At 47.7% G+C, this 21,824-nt stretch overlaps 1 protein-coding gene across 5 annotated transcripts in view; it reads left to right on the top strand.

Annotated features, from left to right (window-relative positions):
* Positions 1–7,069: 7,069 nt before the first annotated feature.
* The window catches only part of SPSB1 (splA/ryanodine receptor domain and SOCS box containing 1), a 38,310-nt gene continuing 23,555 nt past the window's right edge, over positions 7,070–21,824 (top strand). For 2 of the 5 annotated variants that reach the window (XR_005826892.1, XM_040586971.1), the window contains exon 1: positions 7,070–7,326. The gene's annotated coding sequence lies outside the window, so the exon portion shown is untranslated. Of the gene's footprint in view, positions 7,327–12,380; positions 12,555–21,824 lie in introns of those variants that run through there. The other 3 variants (XM_040586969.1, XM_040586968.1, XM_040586970.1) reach the window with 2 other exon arrangements.

A 21,824-nucleotide genomic window follows, 5' to 3' on the forward strand; every position in this document is an offset into this window, starting at 1 on the left:
CGCTATGACAGACACTTTGTGATGCTGTTGGTAATGCTGAATTATCAAAGTGACCCATGTGTTTGAAGATGGCTGCGCAAGTGAGATTTAACAGTCAGGACATGGGGCTGGGACAGAACTTCCATCCAGGTCAGGAGTGTTTTGATTCTAGTTTAGAGACCATTGCACATCACTGAAGTGAGATACTCCAAGCAGTTACAGGATTAGTCAGTCCTCCCCAAACATGGGGAGCAGAGGCAGTGGTGGTAAAGGCGGCAAAATTTTCAGTGTCTTAATGCTTTTCAAAACAAATTTTTTGGTGCTGTGCTTGAGTTCCTTGGCCACAGCTCAGGGCAATCCTTAGTAGGATTTGTGCCTTTAGATTCATTGCCTGCCTTAGTAGGGATTGGTTTATTGCCTTTCTTTCCCCAAGCAGATGACTGAAAATGTGGCCGTTGCCTAAAAAGGGGCAAGAAAGGATATTGAGGGGAGAGTGAAAAACAGTACGTGCAATCCTGAAACAAGCTGCCTTGTGCAATGTCTGTCGGTAATGTGAATTGATCCAGTTCATTCCAGCTGCTCCCCCTGCAGAGAGCTGGCATGATGTCCTGTAGCAATGCAGCACCAGGTCCTCCTGCAAGCACCACTGCAGACTGTGCCAGGCCTGTGCCCTCAGGCTGCTCCCTGCGGCGGGACATGTTGGCTCTCCTTTGACAGATTGCTCTACAGAGAGGAATTTCCCGCAGAAACTATGTCCTGGTGGCGCTCTGACCAGACATCGCCTCATTTTTTCCTTAAACAGGGCTCCCTTTTTGTAGGCATCTCCTTATACACAAAACAATCTGGGTCTTGTGTGAATGATGTTTGGCTCGGAGCAGTGTTGCTGTTGCCAAAATGAGACCTGCACACAGACACAAACTGTTAAGCAGGTTCTTTTCTGTAGTTCCAAGACTTTTTAATGGGATGTAGCCATTTTTTTTATGGTTTTCTTTTCTTACATGGGCATATTGTATGGACTGGTACAGTACTCTGTGTGAAGATGTGGGGACGCTCACTTCTCCTGCTTGCAGAGAGGAAGAGAGGGACATGGTGAGGTGGGAGCAGGGTGCAGAACAGGAGCTCAAATACTTATCTCTGGCTGAGCTGGGGGGGACTGGAGCTGCAGCCGGTACCAAGCTGAGCTTATTTCCCCACATGAAGAAGGGAAACCTGGGGTCAGCTGCTAGGGAAAAGGGCAGCTTGCATTCAAGGAGAGGGAGGAAACTGGAGGAAGAGACCAAGTACTTGATGCCTGAACTGTGCATATCCCGTTTGGGAACGCACTTGTAGGATAGACCTGACTGATCTTAAACAGCTTAATTTGGGAAAAGCAAAAAAGTCCTCAGCAAAAGGGAGGGACAAAACTAGGATTCATCTGACTACCTGGATCCTGCATCATCCCGCAGCTTTCCAGGGAGCTGGTTTGGAAGTGGTACAGCATCGTGCTGCATGCCCCACAGTAGGCACGCTGAGTAGGATTGCTTGGGGGGGGGGGGGGGGGGGGGGAGGAGGAGTCGGGACTCCTTCCCCGTGTTCCCAGCACCACGGGAATTGCTGGTCCGAGGGTAGCACCAGAGAGCTGAAGGGGCAGGACTCTGCCACTGACTCACTGTGGGTGAGTCATGTTGCTCCCCCGAGTTCCCCTTTCCTCTTGCTATGCAGCAATAGTAAATCAGCTGCCTCATAGGCGTATGAAATGTTTGGAAGAGGCCAGAGGAAGGCTGCTGGAGGAATGGGGAGTTTTATCCTACAGCGTCCCTGTTCTGTGTATCATGTTCATCAAACAATATCAGCCAAAGTACCTGTCAGGAACAGCAGCAGTCAAAATCTTTTCAGCACAAAGCCGGGCTTGTTCTTATTGCTATTATCTGCTGCAAGCAGATGCTGCCCGGCATCTCCTTTCCCAACAGCAGCACTTTGACACGATCAAATTGTCTGATAAACAAACCACCCATGTGCTGCAGTGTTTTGACTTGCAGAGGGACGTTGCTGTAGGTGCTTTTCCTGAGCTCTCTGGAAGTACTTCGGTGCCTGTAAAGGTGCTGTGGCGGCAGGCATGCCAGCAGCAGAGGGTGCTGCTTCCTCGTGCTGTGGGAGCTGGTGGGAACCACTTTTACCAGCCCTGTCATAGAATGACAGAATCGAGAGCGGTAAGGTCCCCCCTGAGCCCCCTCCTCTCCAGGCTGAACACCCCCAGCTCCCTCAGCTGCTCCTTATCAGACCAATGCCCCAAACCCTTCCCCAGCCCCGCTGCCCTTCTCTGGACACGCCAAGGGAGCTTTTTGTAGAGGCACGGGTCAATGCAGCTGGGCCTCTGACGCCCACGCTTTTGCTGCTGCTGCTCCTTGAGCCACACACAGCGCGGAGATGAGCACTCATCTTGTGGCACCGTGATTCCTCCGGTCAGCCTGCTCTCCCATAAGCTACTCCACAGCTGCTATTCCTGTATTATCCTGGTTGCTATCATTTTCCTTTCATAACTCTCCATCAAAAAGGCAAGGAACTAATTTTCCTTCTTTCCCACTCTCAGTGGCTTCTCGCACACAGACTGCAACAATGTGCATAGCCTGCTACATACAGGTTTGCAGCATACGGTGTGGTAAGAAGTAGTACTGGTACGAGGTGTCCTTTTTACTGTAGACAGTCATGTCAGCCAGCAAAATTGCTGTGATTATAGGGGGGTGCTGCTGGCATGTGCTCTCATTAAGAGGTAGTCGGGTCTGTAGTACATGTAGCTCAGAGGTAATTGGGCAACCAGCTCCCTTTGCATTGCTCCAGATAGAATAGGAAGTTTGTAGAGCATCTTCTGCATCCAAGTGCTCCAGAGTTACATATATCCCATTCTTTAAGGTAAGCCACTTCACATCTAGCACCCTATGCTGAAGCAGAAAGGCAAAGAAAGGAGCAGTAACAGGAGACATCACAGTAAGCCCCTGCTTTCCAAGTGAATGTAAAGCAAAACACCTGGATTCCACTTTGTTTTGGATAAAGGGTTTTGTTTCATTCAACATCTTCCTTTACTTGTGTTGCAGTGCGTAAAGCGTAGTGTTGACTGTGCTGACATTTGAATTCACAAGAAAAGACTAACTAAGAGGAAGATGACTATGTTTTTTTCCTGCAAAGGGCCCCTGGGGAATGGTTGTTTTTTCCTCCTCCATCCCACTCTCTTTTACCCCCTTTTCCACCACATTGATCCATCTTCCAGCTGAGGAGGGCTTGTCAGTTGTCCTCCAAGCAGGCTTGGCAGGATTTCTGCCTCATGAGGCTGCTGTTCTAACAGTCTCTTTCTTCCTCTGTTCTGCAGCACACTGGGTTACTTTGGCTTTGTTGCTGTACATTACAGACACTCATTGTTCACTATCTGTTGCATTGTCTCCCTTAATTCCCACAGGCAGAGCCTGCATGCAGCACGTACATGTTTCCGGGCAGAGTGTTTACTCTATCTCACCCTCTCCCCAGGGCATAGAACGCTGCATGTTTTTCTGGCTGCCTCTTTCACCCACCCGCAAATGCAAAGCGATAGGATCCCCTTCTTTGCTACAGTCTATCAGCCTCCGTGCTGCAAGGTTAGTATCAGTTAGGCATAACGCACATCTACGAAGTCCGTACCAGCCTGAGAGTCTGTGCTCTTAAGGAGGATTTAGATGCTTAGCTTCAGACATTCAGAAGAGACTCATTTTTCAGGAGGCGGGTGCTCATCCACTTCCAGACCCCAGAGCCAATCTACAATACTGAATGCTGACCACGAAAAAGGAGGCATGCCAAATGATTCCCCCTCCCACCTCCCTTTTAATAACCTTAGCATACATTCACAAGGATGAGAGCTGGAAAAGTCTCTTCTAATCCAGGCTCCATCCCCAGTTAGTTTTCCAAACAGGCTTAGAGGGATTCCACTGCAGGCCATAAACACTGGCATTTGTCAGCCGCCCCCCTCTGCCACTGTTTACACTGTTAAGTTTGAGACATGGACAGTATTCAAAGCAAGTGATTGAAGACCAGCAATTCCTGCTTCTTAAGGAAGCAAGAAAGTCCAGTATTAAGGAAATAAAAGGAGAGAAGATTCTGTGGGAGCTGTGATCTCACCTGGCGAGAAGCCACCACAAAGCTGAGAAGTTCTGCTTCAGCACTTGTCATGTCTGGTTTCCTCCAACTTCCCTGCTGCTCTTATACCTCCTCCACCCCATCTCTCCCTCTCACTGTAAAGAACGGGGATCTCTGTTAGAGCATGAAACCCTTGCACACCTGGAAATAGTGCATAAGAAAACGCAAGATTGTGAGTAACCCTCAGACAAAGAAGCTCACATCTGGAGAGTGCTGCTTGGAGATGTAATGGGTCATAGTGCTGACCAGTGCTGGGAGGCAGGTAACACGACTGGTGGAGTTAGCAGAGCAGTGGAGTTCACAGGCACACAGACTAAAGCCTGCTGAGTTTCCTGTACAGTTCTCAGACATCATTCATGGCTTTCATGTGATGACATGTCTCTGCTGCTGCAGAAGTTGCTCATACTATCCTGAGCCTGGTGAGCTGTGGCTAGGCAGGCCAAGGAGAACCTGCTTTTGAGTCTCTACAAGCAAGATCTCAGGCTTTCCTCAGGACCCTGGCCCTGGCCATTGGTCTGTTACTCCCCTGGGTCACAGCAGATGGGCAGGAAAAGGTCTCAGGATAAGTGGAAAATTCCCCATCCACATCTCTAGGCATCAGGAGCTACTGTCAGCCAACTAATTAACCGCTACCTGCCTTCCACCTTTCCAGATTATGAATGCATGTTAGCATTTGCCCCACTCCCACCAGTCAGGTTCTCACATTACAGGAGTCTCCCACCTTGGCAGTAGAGAAACAAAGCATTTAAAGTAGGTGTACTTTGGTGAGTGTAGTAGATTGATCTACTGTAGAGGAGAATCTGGTCCACAGAGCTCTGATTCTCAGCGGTTTTGGAGTCTCCCTAGACAGCAGTTCAGTTTGTCTCACTCTCCAGGCTGGAATATGCCTGGCACATTCCTTTAACATCTTTGGCATTGGCCGAAGAGATGTGAGTGGACTTTCTGAACAGTGATTAACTGGGAGAACTCTCCACAAGCAAAGCTGAGTTTACACAACAAGCTGCAGGTGTGCTGGCAGAAAACCGCGGAGCCAGTCTGCAGTGTCAAGCCTTCCTCAGCTCCCTCAGAGCAACATTTACAGGGTCTCTGGGCGAGTATGAGCCCCCAAGGTCTGGCTAACTGTCCAAGAACTGAATGGTGATCCACAGGAAAAGATTTTCACAACACAGTTGGGGGACTGTTGCTGAAGAACTTCTGCTGAATTTAGTGGGAAAAGATGACTTAAATGGGAGGAGGACCAGGTCAAAGTAAAGTAGTTTTGAAAAAGCTACCCAAACATTTATCTATTTAACATAAAACTTCTCCTGTTTCTATCTTGCAGGGTGTGAAAGAACATATTTGTGCTGTGTCTACAATCTCCCTGGTGTTTCTGGTCAGCTAGAGTAATACATTTAATCTAATGTGAATGTGTTTCTTTAATGAACCACAATGGCTGGCATAGAGCAACTATTCCCCAAGGACTTCTAAATATGCTTAACAAACGATGCCTCGGTCCTGCAAAGATACGAATGCACATGTGAATGACTTCATATGCATGTACTGTCCTACAAAGTTCGGTAGAATTTCTTTCCCCGTATTCGCTGAAGTCCTCTTTCAGGGTTTTCTTGACTGCATGGGCTGACAGGGGTGAGGAGGCAGGGGGTATTCAGCAGACTACCCACCCCACCTTGGCCTTCACATTACATTCATTTCTACTGACATTGTCTGACAGTTCAGTGAGTTCAGCACTGGAGCCTGCCCCACTGTATGTCACTGAATGTCCTGCTGTGACCACCTCACTGAAAAAAGAAATAACCTAGCAGGGGTTACTTTGGTCCCCCGGGGATCATGCAATTTCATTTCATCCCATGTGCGGCTGCAGGATTTTTTTTCCACGTAAGCACCGATGTAACCAAGTTGTACATGACACATGGCCTGTGAAACATGACAAAAAGCCTGTTCGGCACCCAGCAGAGCATCCCTCCTTCCCGCAGCCTCCCCAGAGATCCAGCGCATGTATGCACCCGGGAATCACCTTCCTCTCTACTCACTTCCCTGCTCCCTGAGAGGGGCACAGCCTGGAGAAAAATGGGTGAGTATCCTGTCTAACCAAAAGGTAGGTACGAGAATGCACTTGCACGTTTACGTTTGTGCAAAAAGCCTTGAAGGCCCTGTGCTGGAAATGAAGTTCAGCTAAGATGGAAGCGAGGTCCTCTGGAAGTAGCGACGTGAAAATGAGGACAAACAAACCGACCCGGCTTGCTCTTTCACACGTGCCCCAGGACCATTAGTGAGGAGAACTGGTCAAGGCCCAATGATGATGTCCAACCCCCAAAACCAGTAATTTCAGCAGCACGCAGGGCATTTGTTCCATACTGAGTCAGACAGCAGGCTGCCGCCTCCTGAATCATTCATACCACTTTCTGCAGCTCTTAGGTGGTCCTCAGAGGTACCCCATGCAATATGGCTTGCTTAATTTTTGACAGTCTGCTGGTTTACAGCTCCAAGCGGTATTGCTACGAACAGACTCTTTTTGTCGGGAAATACTGAAAAATGAATCATCTGAAAGAGATGCTACTGGGTCAAATTTGTCCAAAAAGCTGCTTTTTGAAAAACGACTGCAATGAACCGAATCGCATTTCCCTGATTTATTTTGGTAAGCGAGTCACTTTTAAAAAGCAAGCACGCGTTCCCCGGAGCGCTCGCCGAGCAAGGCTGCGGCACGGCGGCGGGGCAGCGGGGGCGCCGCTCGTCACGGAGGGGCCGGGCCGCCGGCAGCGCAGCGGCAGCCCGCAGGCGGCACCCGCTCCCACCGGCCGCAGCTCCCGCAGCGGGCCGGGCGCTAACAGGCCGCCCCTCTCACGCCGGGCGCTTCCCGCCGCCGGCCGCGCCCCCGGCCCGCCCCGCCGCCCGCCCCTTCCCGATGGCGGCGGCGGCGGCGGCGGCGGGGCGGGGCGGGGCGGCGGCGGGCCCGGGCGGAGCGGGCCGCGCCCCGGGCCAGGCCGGGGGCGGAGCGGGGCCGCCGCCGGGCGCTATTTGGGCCATGTGACGGGCCGGGCCCCGCTTGCCGCGCCTGGCGCCGGGAGGAGCTGGGGTGCCGCGGTTCTAGCCTCCCCGCCGCGGCGGGGGAGAGGCGGGCGCTGCCCTCTCCGCGCTCCGCTGCGGCCCTGCGAGCAGCCTCCGGCGGGGCCCGGCTGCTACCATGGTCCGGCCGGCAGCCCGGGAACGGTAGGAGCCGGCGGGGGGGCGGGCGGGCTCTACCGCCCAGGGCGGTGCGCGGCCGTGGCCTCCGCCCGACCCCGCGGAGCGGCTCCCCGCGGCGGTCCCGCTGCGCAGCCGGCGGCCGCCGGGCGGGGCGCGGCCGGGCTCTGAGCGGATGGCGGGCGCTTGCCCGGCCCGGGGGCCCGGTGCCGCCTCGCCTCCGCCGGGGGCCGGGTCCCGGGGGCGCGCCGTGTCGGCGGGGCGCGGCGGCCGGGCCCGGAGTGCCGGGGCCAGTGGGGCGCCCCCCGCCCCGCTCCGAGCGGGTTGGCGGGGCTCCGGGGGCGGCGGGGGCTGTCGCGGGGGGGCGGCGGGGGCCGGCTGACGCGGCTGCGTGTGGCTCCGGAAGGCAAACACCGGTCGTGTCGGCTCGGAGGGCTCGGACGCGTTAGGGCGGTCGGGTTGTTTGTTCAGTGTCGGTGGCTGCCGCGGTGGTCTCTGGAGCACACCTGATAAGGCCTAATTAATTTGTCTGTTTTTCTGCTTCATAAACCTGTGCTAATACAACGGGAGCTTGTACAATCCTATAGCTGAGGTACCCGGAGCTGAGAGGTTGATCTGGCTGTAGCCATGTGCTGCGGCATGCCGTTTGCTCCGTATTCCCTGGCTGAGAAGTGGGTGGTCGGTGTGGCTGATGGCTGGTGGTGGCCGTTCCTGATTAGAAACCTACGGATTGCCTGAGCTATTGCTCAAGATAAGGAAGTTTACAAAATGATTGTAGAAATGGGAGTTGCTGCCTTGGAGAAAGATCAGCTCTTTTTTTTCCCTGATAGCAGTGAAGGATGAATTTTTGAACCTTTTGTCCCAGAAGAAGCCTTCACTTTTCCCACCCCTCTAACGTCTGATTTCTATACCAGATTCTGGATTGCAAAGCACAGCAGCACAAGTAGCTTAGTTTTGCTGGGTGTGAGTTGGCTGCTAAGTTACTGGGACCAAACCATGCAGCGTTTCCAGTGGCTTGCAGTAAAAGACATCTGGCTGTAAGATGGATGGGGTCAGAGTGGCTATCCTAGCCTGTGAGGAAGGCTGTTTCTGTGGTGAGGTGATAAGGGACCTACTGGGAATGTAAAGTGGCACGGCTCCATCACAAAGTGAATGACAATGCTGAGAAGCACTTAACTGGCTTGAGGAGCATCTTCCCTGACCAACTGGAGGCTACTGTGCCTGTCTCCTCCCTGCTCTGTCAGTGTGCCCGGCCACTGCCTCTGTCGTGGCTCTTGGTGGTTGTGATGATGGATGCATAAAGCAGTGATTTATTCTTCTCCCCCCTTGAAAACAAGGGATGAACTTCAGCAGTGTGTTCCTCTGGGGGGCATCGCATTGTTGCAGTACATCATCAGCAGGCTTGTGCAGCCTCCCTCTGCTTTAGAGGTTACTGAAGTGCACTGTAATGTGGTTGGAGTTTGTTTGTAAACTTATGCTAGATACTTTGGAGATGTGGGTTTGTGTTCTAGGAACTAGCTAGCTGATATGTGCTGCATTTGTGTGGAGTCAGGTCACTGCTGCTAGATCCTGGATGTGAAAAATGTGCTCTGCTCATTGCTGTCTTGTGTTACCCCCCCCCTCCCCCCAGGTCCCCTACATTTCCTTTCCTCTGATAACGTGAAAGCAGTGTGCAAGGGCTTCTTGTCTTGTCAATTCTGTCTTGTGAGGGCTAATTAAGAATTTATGAGGTTACTAGAATTAAAAATCTGTAGCTGGTGAGCCAGTCAGGACACTGTATGCCAGGCTCTGTGAATGAGTGCGGACTGCTGATGGTTAATCTTCCAAGTCATAATGTAGTTTTTGAAGAATAAAAGATGTAGAAGGTAGTATGCTCCGTGGCTGCCTGAGGTTTGTGTCTCTGGCAAATTTTGCCGCTGGTACCACTGAATACACTGGAATTGGCACTTGATAGACTAGCTGTGATAGGCCAGTGCAAGTTGTGCTTATGGTTTTAGGGCTGTAGTATACATGTACTGACTGAGTCTGGAGTCACTGAAGGTTTGTGTTGACAAGGGGAGTCAGGATTAAATGGTGTTGGCAGGGAGTATCAGTGGGATGATCTCAGCTGGGCTGTGCTTCATACTCTCTAGAAGGAGGCTTATACATGTGTTAACTAGTAGAGTGGTGTAGCATTATAGTCGTGGAGAAGCAGCAGCACGGACTATACTTAAAAGCTCCATTCAGGTATGAGTTTCTGAACCTTGACTCTACCAAAGCCTGGTGTATGTGGCTTGCCGTGGAACTGTTGCCCTGCTCCTTTGTATTTGCAGACATGTGATGTGCCTTTGCAAGTTAGGTTGCTGGTACAAGATAAAAGTTAAGACACTAGTTGCTTCCAGACAAAGCTGTGTAATGCCTGCAGAACAGAAGTGAGTAAGTGTCTGAGAACCAAAGTTACCAAACTGTAGTCATTGGACTGCTTTGCTGGTGGTCATGGCAGAGTGGGTTGATGTCAAGGTGTTGACTCACTTCCAGTTACTACGCTGCTCTGAGTGACAAAAATATCTTTCCTTACTCCGTGTGAGTAACAGCTACTGCTGCCACCTTAGCAATAAATAATTGCTGGACGAAGTAGGGGATGAGTGCAGTTGCCCTTAGCAAAGATGGGAAAGGTGTTACAGGGAATGGCTGAACACACTTTGAGTGCAAGAGAACAGAGCTAAAAAGTACTAATTTCCAAGCACGTCATGGGGGAAAAAGTGCCACTGTTAACTGTGTTTCCCCAGGGACTACTAAAGTAGTGTAATCGCCTGAAAAGAAGTAGGGAGGGGATTGCTTGTAGATGCCCTTTAAACTCTGTACTGTTCTGCCCTACTTTGGGTAGCTTTGGAAGCTCCTGGGGTGACGTAAATTGGTCTGCTGCATTGATCGGGAAATCATCTTCCTGGTGATCATAATTGGTGAAGCAGTATCAAATCTAGAAAGAACATGTAATGGATCGGCCTTGGAAAGATCCAGCAGTCTTGTTGGGCAACTGAGTAGGTAGGATAGGAGATTGAGGAAACTCACTCTTGTTCGTTGCAGGATGCCTTCCTGGAAGAATTACAGTGAGTTGTAGAAATTAAAAGTAATGTATAAATGTACTGATGAGTGACTGACATGCAGCCTTGTCTTACACATGGGAGAAGTGCAAACCGAGCTGTCCAAAGGATATGAGGATGCTACTGGAAATCAGGATGTCTGGTTTGGTGCATACCATTGGGAGAACTTGTATGATGTTCTTGCATGTCTGCTTCTGCTTGCCTCACAGCTTAGAGGTCAAGAACAATCTGTTATCTACCCTGATCCTTTCACCAACGGACAGACTGAAACACTTAGCTTCTGTGGTGTCTTTACAAACAGCTTCACATAAATGTCACGAGGAAAGGCTGGAGAGCAGCAGAACGGATGTCTGCCTAGCTCTCACTGATGTTCTTTTGTCCTAGTTATCTTCCCTGATAAACTTGCAGTTATGTAGTAAACACTCAAACATGCGTTACCCATGTAGTTAGGTATATGTTTGTTTGGCAACTCTTTGCTGACTTATTTGCAGGAATTGACGTTCTTGGTGACAGTGAAATCTTCCTCCTGTTCAGTGGTTGGAATAACTGAACAAGTACCAAAGTACTAACAAATCTCAGAATGTCCTCATGGCAAGGCTTGACTTCCTTCCCTTGCAGTCAGTCTAGCTGGATGCTGCTTTTCCTTCTCAAAATACAAAGGTTTCATGTCACCCAAAATGTCTGTTGCAAATGTATCCTGTTATGGGGGATTTGAAAGCCAGCAACTTTCTAATGGTGACTCCTTAGCTAATCACTAGACAATCTGTCGCCATCTGCCTATGGTCTTGAAACAAATACATCTGAGCTGTAGAAACAGGCTGTGCTAGTATGGTTTTGGTCTTGCAGAGGGTCAGAGTTACGGATCCTTTGCAGTCACCCATCTGGAAACTTTTTTTTTATACAGCAAATGTGATTTAAATCTTCATTCTGGATGTTAATTGGGTAGAGGATTTGCTTTCTTCTGTAGCTGTGGGGTGGCACAAGCTGTCTCAACTCTGTGTAGGGGCGGAAACACAGCTGGCTTTCCCTAGTAAAATTTGGTGTGAGCTGGATGCTATATTGAGGTACACCCCTTGCATGTCAAGACAGTGAGTAAGGGTACTGACAGGACAGTCAGCTGAACCATGAATAATGTCCTACTGTTGAGCTGGGGTTGAGTAACACTGAAACTGTCCCAACCCCATGGATGCCTGGGTACTGCAGGCTGCCTCTGCAGAGGCCCCTTCATGGGAGAGAGCACAGGGGCAGGAACGGTTTGAGCTCTGGGTCTAGGCCACTGCAATGAGCAGATGCAAGTGCTGGCTAGTGAGATGGGTGCTTGGTGCTGTATGATGACTGCTGGGGACAGTTCTTTGTCACATGTTGCCATGCTTAGGATTGGGTTTAAGGTCCAGAGCTTTCCAGGGCAGCTGGTGCTTGTAGCAATCTGACAGTATTGTGTGTGCCCCAGGGAGTGTGGTTTAAAGGGATGAGTGTAGGGCTGCAAGCCAGGGACAGCTGTGGGCTGATCCTTTTTATACATCTGACTTGATGTGTGGCCTTGCTTCAATCCCTCAAGGTTTTACTTTAGGGTTTATAAAGAAGGGAGAAAATTAAAGCGAACTCTTTTCTTCTTTGATCACCTTTGGCAGGGAAGGAATCTAATACCAGGCTATATTTTATGGGGTCTACACTGTGGCTCATCAAAGCATTTGGAATAGATAAGACTTAGGATGCAGGAATTTCTGGCAGTGGGGTGGGAAGGGTGGCAGTGTGGAAGTGCCACAGCTAGGAGTGAGGTCTTAGTGTGCCATTGACTTTGTATGTTTCATTAATGTAGTGGTTGTTTTGCCACCCTCCTTCCTGGTTTTATGTTGTGCTTAAGCAGCAATGAACTTCAGTTTTCAAAGATTTTTGGATTAACATCTCTTTCTGATCTTAATAGAGAAACAGCTGCCTGTCCTTGCCTTATCTGTTTTCCTTAACCCTGGGCAGTCTTGTCCCCTAACATTTTCTTGTCTTACAGCTTTGCTAGTTTTTCCTGTTCTAGAACATGGGAAGACAGACTTCAGACTGAAGCAGCGCTGTTACTGTATAATAAGACTTTCAACCTGCAGAACCTTCCCTGGGAGGAGAAAGCTTTTTCATTAAAAAGAAGCAAAAAAAATTCACCACTATCTGCTTGATTTCAAAGTGAGAGCAACAACTTTTAACGTTGGGGCAGAAGTTGGTAATGTCTGAATGGAGTTACCAAACATGGGCTTTTTCGTTTAGCCTGGGAGGGGAATTTGATAAAGCTTGTAAGTCAGAGCAGCTGTGTAGATGTTCATTTCGAACTTCTTTCTTTGGATTGCTGGTATGTTATCAAGTCAGAAATCTGTCCTGAGGAGATCCCAGATGGGGCCTTGACACCATAAATGTACAAAGGCACTTGGTTGCACAAAAACTGCAGAAACAACTTGGTTCTAAAGAACGTGAGCCACAGATGGTAAACAGCCAAGAAAAGCAAGCAAGGGGTAAGGCCAAGCCGTTCCCTACATGAGAAGGCTACGTTGGTCTCGGATGTTTAGAAATTCTTAGTTTAAACTTTTGAGAACCTCACTGTGGATAAATTCTAGTGTGAATGGCCTTTTGTAAGTTAAACTGTACATTAACTAGGGATGTGAAAAATGCCTGGATTCCAGCTACAGTGTTTGGAGGCTTGAAAGAAGTCCTGGTGTTTGCCAAAGTACAGTTTTTACCCGTATACCCTAATTCGTTGTTGTATGTTGCTTCAGAATCCCTGGGTCTGTAGTGGTGTGGCCTAGTGAGCCATGCTGCAGAAGCATCCCTTCTCAGTAGGAAGGGAATAATGACCCTTGACAAGCTTCCAGACCCCGCAGTCTTTGGTCCATACTGTGGAGGAGATGGGACACTGGGTATGTGGAATGAATGGGGTTGGTGCTGTGTTGTCAGCACTTTTTCGTGGGACCTCTCTCTGATAGGCAGCCTCCCCATGCTGTTTAAAGGCTGTTTAAACTTTAGATGTTTAAATGTTAGAGAACCTGGACAGTGGGAGAGGGATTGCTTTGCTCCTTAATAATCCTAAGGCATTAGTACATTGGGCACTTAGTTTCAAGTCGTGCCCATGTAAAGAAATAACCTAAAATTCTGTGGCCCAGCTGGTAAGGGATAAGCTGAACTGGGAGAATTGGCATTTATGGCCTAGTTCCTGTGAACTGTTGAACAGCTGCAAAGAAACCTGTTGACTTTTGCTGAAAAGAGGTTTGGAGCTTATGTGAATCCAGAAAAGTGCCTGGGTTGACTCCTTTGGGCAGGAAACATAGTTGCTTGGACTTTCTCCTCAGAGATTGTGGTAGGTGTGAGCTGCTGTAGGCTGTGCTGTGTTGTTACCCTACAGTTTGCTGTCAGGTTCTGCACTGCTGGCTTGAACGCTTGGCTTCCTTGCCTGATGTCCCATACAGCTTCACTACTGATGTTTTGGGGCTTTCCATGTGGCATGTTCTGCATTTCCAGCTGGAACAAAGTGGAGCCGGGGGTGGGAGTGAATCAATCTACTGAACATGTTTTGTTTGTGGTGGTTTGGTTGTTTGGTTTTTTTCTTGTGAGCCAGGGCAGTGCTTTCCTCCCTAATACAGCTTTTTTGGAGTGCTGTGTGTCCCTCTTGCAACAAGGATCAGGCAGTTATAAGTGGTTTCAGCCTCAGATGTTACTCTAGTATGGATTCAGGCACATGTCTCTTAGATCTTGCTAGCATGGCTTAGTTTGCAGCCCAGGAGGAAAAGAGTAGAAGGGCTGCAGACATGGCACTGATTCCAGCAGGGTACTGCTGTAAGGTTAGGTATGTGGCACACAGTCTTGCCAGTGTACAGTTGTGTAGAAGTCAAAAAGGGCAGCTGATCTGCTGTGAAGTGGCTGTGAGCTTGGGTAAAGGTGAAAATCCAGGGACTTGAAGGCAGACCAGCATGGCAATATGCTACTGGTCTTCCAGGTTGTGGGTCTGACTTCCTCTATGCTGGGATAGGGAGAAGAAAGGGGGAAGTGTGTATCTTATATTTGTTTATAAGGTTTCATTTCAGTGGCTGAGATTCATCATGGAATTTGGATACAGTAGTTCATTTTTGATAGCTGCCTTAGTTAATGGACTTCGAGATGATCTTCTCAAGGACCAACAAGCTGCTAAGTAGTTTAACTTGGTGTTTGCAAGAAGCAGCTCTTGAAGGAACTGAGCTTTCCTGGAAAGCTCGCTCTACATGTTCCCCAGCTGAATCTTTCTTGTTTTGAGATACTGATTGTCCTCTGGGTATGTGCTGTAAGATGTTGTCTTTCAGTGGTACTGCTGAAGGAGCAGGTCATATGTGCCCACACAGGCCCAAATCTGTGCTTGTGGCATGAATAACATCAAATCCTGAGGCTTTATCTGAGTAATCAGATAAAACCTGGTGTGTGGACACTGAACTGGATTTGCAAGAGGCATAGCTTTGTGTGTCAATACTTTAAGTGGGAGGAGACACCTGACTAGAGAGAGCCTGGAAGGAGCAGTAACCCACATCTGCAGGCAGGCTGTGATTGTGCAACTGCACTCCTGCTTGTTCCATAGCCAGAGTAGCCCACTGTTTTACTAGGGGATACTTGCCAAGTATGCCGTGTCACTCCAGGATGGCAGATGTGTCCAGATGTTTGCCTCTGAGGAACTCCAGTGAATCTGCTGCTTCACTGAGCTTAGTAGTTTTGGAAGAGGAGAATCTTGGTATGCAAGTATACCTAGCAGCATACTTAGTGGTGTTTTTTCTATGAGAACTTCCTGCTGTGCACATTTTCTCCAAAAAGGAATTTGGCTGTGACTCATGAGGTGCCTTCAGTTTTTGTCCCTTGGTGTAGACGTGGCTGTAAGTACGTGCTGGTATTCCCTTCCCAGCCGTATCCCTCTAGGTAGAACAGCTCAGCTTGCTACTGTGGGCACAACCATGTGGCAGCACGTTAACAGTGGGAGTGAATGGAATTTCCAGTGATGGCACATTGCTGATGGGACATGTGCAGTGTCCCCTGACTGAGCTTAGTAGGCAGAAGCAGGTTTGGGCTTTAGGCCAGAGGGCTGGCATGGCTTTTGGTGTGCCTCTAGGAACATACAAGAGCAAGATATGATGATGGCTTATCTTTGGCTGGACCGTGTCTTACGGGATAAGTGTTGCAACACTTTTCTGTGAAAATGAAGAAGGATGGCTGTTACTGGTTCACTGTTTCTGGTAAGAAATAAGAATTGAATGGCTTTTAGAGCTTTATGTGGGAAGAGATTTGTTGGTGCAGATAAGACCTTAGTGGGCTCTGGGTAGCAGTGTGCCGTAGACCTTATATTAAGATTGGTGACAAGTCCTCCTGTGTATTTGAGATACAAGAATGGTTTTCAAGTTTACAGTCATTAAGGTGAAGAGGAGGGATAGAGGATTGTAACCACTACTGTTTTGGAGGCATGTGCTCTTATGTTATTTGGATTAGGCTGTCTTCAAAGCTTCCAGGAAATACCAGCAAATGCCCAGTCTAAACTGTTCTTGAAAGAACACTTGGCCTCATGGGAATCTCCATTTCAAGGTGCAGAAGTACGGCAGAAGGCTTATCGGTGATTTTTACTATTGAGATGGTTTTTCTGCAGTACTCGATATACTCTTGAATCTTGTTTTGACACCTGCAAAACAAGCTTGCCATGGAAACGGTGTCTGAGCCAGGGTTGTGGTGCTATGTGGTGGAAGTGGTGCTGGACTCGGTGGAAGGAAGTCCTGTCCCGAGGCTTGAGTGGACAGAGCAGCTGGCCCAGCAGGTGGCAGGCTGGCAGCAGGGAGGGCTCTGCAGCCTGCTGGATGTCACCCTCTTCTGCTTGCAAGTCTGATAAAAAAGCTGGGCAGTCCCATTAATACATGCCTAGATGCGTTTATCCACGGTGAATATCTCTGTAGCCAGCTCTTTAAAGTCCTAGTATGGTGTTGCCAAAGCATTGGGATTATCTTTAGGGGATGGGCATGCAGGGTGACTTGAGCTTGTACTTCCATTGAGTATCACAAGTAGTAGTGTGATGAATTGACTGTAGAAATAAAACTGCAAGGTAACTTATTTTTTTCCTGATGTGAGGTTTTTAAGGCAGGAAAACACTGCTGGATGTGGTGGCTGTGTTTGATATTCCAGGTATTCTAGACGGTTTACATCTGTTCTATGTTTGGGAGGTTGTGATGCACTGAATGGTGGGTGGCAGTGGCTACCTTATTACTTTCAAATTGATGCTTGTACACAGCAAATCTTGGCAAAGCCATCCAGCCCTCTCAAAAGGAGGAGGAAGGGCTTCGGTACCAGCTGACAAACAGTTGAATGTACTTTGGCTGAGACTGACCAGCCTTAGAAAAGACAGATGCTTATACTGAAGGGAGCAGCTAACATAACTGTACTTACCTCTACAATTCTTACTTGCGAAGCAATGAAAAAGCAAGGCAGCTTACCTTTTCTCTATGTTCCTAGGTATATAGAGTGTATCTTTCTTAAGAACAGGTCTTTTTTGCTATTTCTACAACGTTTCTTCCTCTCTATTTCTTAAGTTCTATTAATGTGTTTCAGACTTGGTTTCCTAATTGGAAAGTTTCCATTGATGGCATGGGAGCTTTCTGTGGCCCACATCAAATAGCTTGGTTCACCAGGAATTAAGTGACTGTACAAATGTTTATATTAAACACTTATTTAGAAGGCATGTTGACTTATGAGGACCTACGATGACTGTGGTATGTTGGGAGGATAGGTTGACTGTACAGCTTTTGTCTTGCCTTTGAACTGCAAAAGTGTGGGCAGCTGTTTAACGTCTAGATAAGACAAGTCAGGCTTGCTTACATCTAATAAACTTGTCCCATCACTGACTGTTGCACTGTTTCTTGTCTCTTCCATTGAAGGGGGCTTTGAATGGGTAACCTTAATGGAAAGGTCTCAGATGGCAATGTCTGGAATAGTCACAGCAGAAAGCTGTCGGCATAATTACAGGTACTGGAATTCTGCTCCTTTAGGAAACCTGCAGTTTAGTCTGCTGAGTAGCCCTAGGGAGGGAAGGAAGAGATAGTGAACATGCATGTTCTTCAAACTGTGCTTACTTGGGCTTCTGTAGGTGGTGTCAAGGCATTTGGAAGGTGGAAATAGAAGAGGTAAAAGGCATCTTAGCATCCCCTGTCAACCCCAGATAGACCTCAGACACTGAGCAGTGGCCATCTCTCTCCTGTGGGAGATTGTGCTTCTTCCTAACTTAAAGGAAAGATCTTTCCAAAGCTGCTCAGGGTGTTAAGGAACCTTCCTTATGAACATCATGTGCTAGTAGCTACTGTCTTACCAGGTAGCTAATCAAAACATTTGCATCAGTCAGCTTTGCAAGACTTGCTGGACTTCTGTGCTAAATTTCATTATCGCGTGTGGCTGTGTACTCTGTGTATGCAAGACCATTCTGTTCCATAGTTATAGGGAGCCCAGCAAAGTCTTCTGTGGAGCTGCACACTGTGTGCTGTTATTTTGCTGTTGAGAGGGCAAGTAACCTTAGAAGATTTATTGTTTGAATCTAAATTACAGGAAGAGCAAGGCTTTAGGTATGACTTTGATACCTAAAATGAAGATAAATGGTGGGCAGAATATTTTCAGGCAAAGAATGATTAGATACTTTTTCACTGCTCTTTCCGAAAGTTATGATAATGGACTGCTGTCAGACTAAGCTGCCTAGAAAGGCAAAAGTGTCTCTACACAAACTCAAACTAAGATCTCTGGTATGGTGCCCTGTTTTGAAAACAGGGTAGATGCTTGATACCTAAAGGAGGAGATTGTTTCCTTTACACAAATTTTCTTTCCAGTATCCTTCCTCAAACTGCTGTTGAAGTTGTTGTGGATACTTCTAATTGCAGTTTTTCCATGTTCCAGCACCATGCCTGTTGATCGTGTAACTGTTGATGATGCTGAGCTGGGAGACTTTTTGGAACTGGATGATTTGGGAGAAATATTCTTGTGGCTGGGTGTAAAGATGGACTGCTACACACAAGACGTAATCTTGTGAGTCTGGATGATTATGCTAAAGTGGCCCAGAGTAAAAATTTCAATGCTTTCAGATGCTGTCTGAGAAGGTGACACTTAAAGCTGTTTACTGTCAAAAAGCCTGTACAAATCTGTCTCTTCAGCCAATATATCGTTTCATCAACAGTATAGCCCTCTGCATGATTCGGAGCATGGCTGTCTCCTAACCAATTGTTCTAGTTCCATCTGCTGAAACAACTGATGTGAACTGTTAATTCGTGTGCGGGTTTTCTGCAGTGGATAGGCACTACTACTACGTAAACTAGCAGTGTTGGACCTAATCATATGGATTTGAACTGTTGCTCAAACTAAATGATTGAAATGCAGCTTAATGTTGGCACACAGGAGGTGATGAGGAAACCCCTTAAAATACCATTTGATTTACAGATTTTTAACTAGTTAAAACTGTTGTGTTGCGTAGGAATGCATTTCTGAGTGTCCCAGTAAGACTAAGGGACAGATTCCACTCCTTGCCACTTGAACCAGCTGCTCTGGACACTAACCAGTACTGAAGTAACTGAACAGTGCTGTAGGTGCATGTCTTGCTAGTGCTTTTTGGCAAAAACATTTGTTCTGTATTACCGCGACTGTTATTTCCAGGAAAAAGTTGCTTTTGAACATCTGGCCACCTTACAGTACAGATGTCCTCTGAAGGCAGCAAGTGAATTCCTGCAGCAGCAGTTTGTATTATGTGCTTTAATCCAGTTCATTTGAGCATGTCCTGCATTTTCAAATCTGATTTGTCTAGTTGCTCTTGTACAGGGATAAAACTTCAAGCAGTCAGGCTAGAGTGGCTTTCTAAAATTGCTGTGTTATGTGAAGCCTCTTGCTGGATGATGTAAGAACCCAAGCTTTTGGTCACCCTGCCTATCTCAAAAGCACCACAGCAATTTTCAAGGACCCTTTCAGGTAATGGTGAAAACAAAACATTGCGTTATGCTGAGACGGTGCCCAGCTGTAGGCTTCATAGAGATGTACAATGTCTCTCTTCCTAATTATGGTATATCCCAGGTCAATTATATTTAAACACAGAGTTCAACTGCGTCATTTAACTTTTTTGGCTAATGACAAGTCAGAAATCTAGTGAGGCATCATCCCAGAATGCTCTGCTTTGGGGAGTTGCTGTGTATGTTCCAGTAAAGCTGGCAGTATGAGTTGTCTCTTGTGTAATCTGTCTGCCAGGAATATCCTCTTAGCTCAGCACTTTATTGAGAGCTGCTGTGAAATGGCTTGTTGCTTGTGTGTGTTCCTGGTTGTGGAGGACTTACCTTACTGAGCATGCTGATGGAGTGGTTTGCTGAATGTTGACAAATGTCTGGGCTCTAGTCCATTGCATGTTTATCTGGCTCTTTCCTTGGGTTTTTGCTCATGTAACCAATGTTTGAGTTGCATAGTTTCTGGCAGCTGCCTCAGAAATGAGGGGCGAACATATCTTTCTTGAGATTGGCAATGTGTTAGGCAAACTGCACTATGTTGGCTTCTCTTTGCTTGACAGTTTAGAATAGTTTCAAGGTTAGATAGAAGTAGCTTTCCATATCGGCTGCTAATCAGTGGAAGGATGGGGATCCATGCTTCCACAGCAAAAATCCTGAGCCGAATAAAACAATAAATGTGCACATGGCAATCAACATGGCACTTAGGTTCTGCAAATCTTTTATTTGATCCATGTTTCCTAGTTTTTCATGTGAGCTGTTTGTACCTTATGCTAGCTGCCTGGTCCTCTCTGAATGCTTGCCCTGAGCTCCAACAGATGCAGCCTGGTGCTACTAAAAAGCATGGGGAAAGCTCAGAAAACAGTCCTTCCCTACCCAGAACATCAGGATGGCAGATCAAAGTGACCCTCACTGATGAGTCTGCATGGTAAAAATATTTAGAGGGACTTGTCCACCCCCTGCCCCGGTACCTCTGAGACAAGAGCAAGGTGCTTATATATTCTCCCTGGTTAGGTGGTACAAGTAGCATTGCGGACCATAAAATTTGTTTGGTTTGCTTCCAGTAGAAGCCCTTTTTGCAGGACAGCATGGCTGTTCAAATGTTTTCAGTGCTGTAAAAGCTACTGTCTCTTGCCCTGATGTATGAAGTGCTAGCAAATCCTCTTAAAAACGGAGCACAGGTGACCTATCCTTGATACATGTCTGTAACAAACTTCTGCGCCTCTGTTACAGAGGTGGACTTGAGCATGTCTAAAAACTTGTGTTATATAACAAACTCATGATGATTCTGACTTGACTTGCTGCAGAGAACAGACCGTACTAGGCAGAGAAGAAATGACAATGATTTTTTCCTTTCTCAACTGGCTGGATTGCAAGCCATTTATGCCCAAACATTCTGAAGGTGTTCTGCAATGGTGTGAGACTGCTTCCTTTTTGCTAAGGGAGAACCTTAGGAAACTGCTTTACCTGTGGAGACTTGGAGGGGAGCAGGGAATTGGTAGCTGAAGGGGGTGCGTATCATGGACTTGGGCAACTGGTGCTTGATCACACTGGGATAGCAAGTTCAGATTTGCCTGGACGCTTCACCTCAGCTGGCTGTTGCAATTGCTGTCTGTCAATTGCTGCATCTTCCGGCTGTGTTGCTGGATTTGGGAAGGGTTTTTCCACAGCTTTTATGTTTTAAGAGTTGCTGTTCCCCGGTCAAGTTTGAATAGGAAACATAAGGCTGCTGCCAGCTTTCTGTCACAGACACCTTTTATCTTGCATTCATCTCTTCCAAACAGATGCTGCTTTCATTTCTTCTACTTTTTAGCTGCAAGACTAAAATTAACAGTCCTTTGATGTGCAGGGGAAGAAATTGTGTTTCAAAGCAAAATACCTAGTTAAATTTGATAATAAAACTTGTTTTTATCTTGAAGGTAATTCTGTGTTCCTTTGAAACAAATCTGAGGGTTGGAAGCTCCTCAGCCTGGGTTGCTCTGTTACCATGCAGATCCGTCCTTGCCTGGGAATGTCAGTGACTGTTCTTTTTGGGTGGGAGGTATAGATGACACTGACCTTCTCAAGGTGAGGCTGTACGTGGGGAAGAGGGTGGCAGACATCGATGTTGATGCACGGTGTTCCTACAGACTGTTTTCCTTCCAGCTGATTGTGAGCCACAGTGTGTGGCCAATGCTATCACAAGAGTGCCGACAGTATAGCTGGAGGTGGAGCACAGCATGGGGAGGGAGCTGAGGAGGAGATGAGTCTTCAGACACTTCACTGTGGCAGTGAAGCAATCTCTATCCTCTAGCCAGACAGTCCTTTTTTCCCAGTCCACCCTTCCTTCCCTAGCCTTCCTGCCTTCAAAGGCTTGTACTGAGCATGAGGTTTGTGTGAACGTCCAGCTTCTGGCTTTCATCTCTTCCACTTAAAAAAATAAGCCTTGTTCCTGTAAGGTGCAGTACTTCCT

This window comes from Falco naumanni, chromosome 3 (genome assembly GCF_017639655.2).
Source record: "Falco naumanni isolate bFalNau1 chromosome 3, bFalNau1.pat, whole genome shotgun sequence".
Taxonomy (NCBI): domain Eukaryota; kingdom Metazoa; phylum Chordata; class Aves; order Falconiformes; family Falconidae; genus Falco; species Falco naumanni.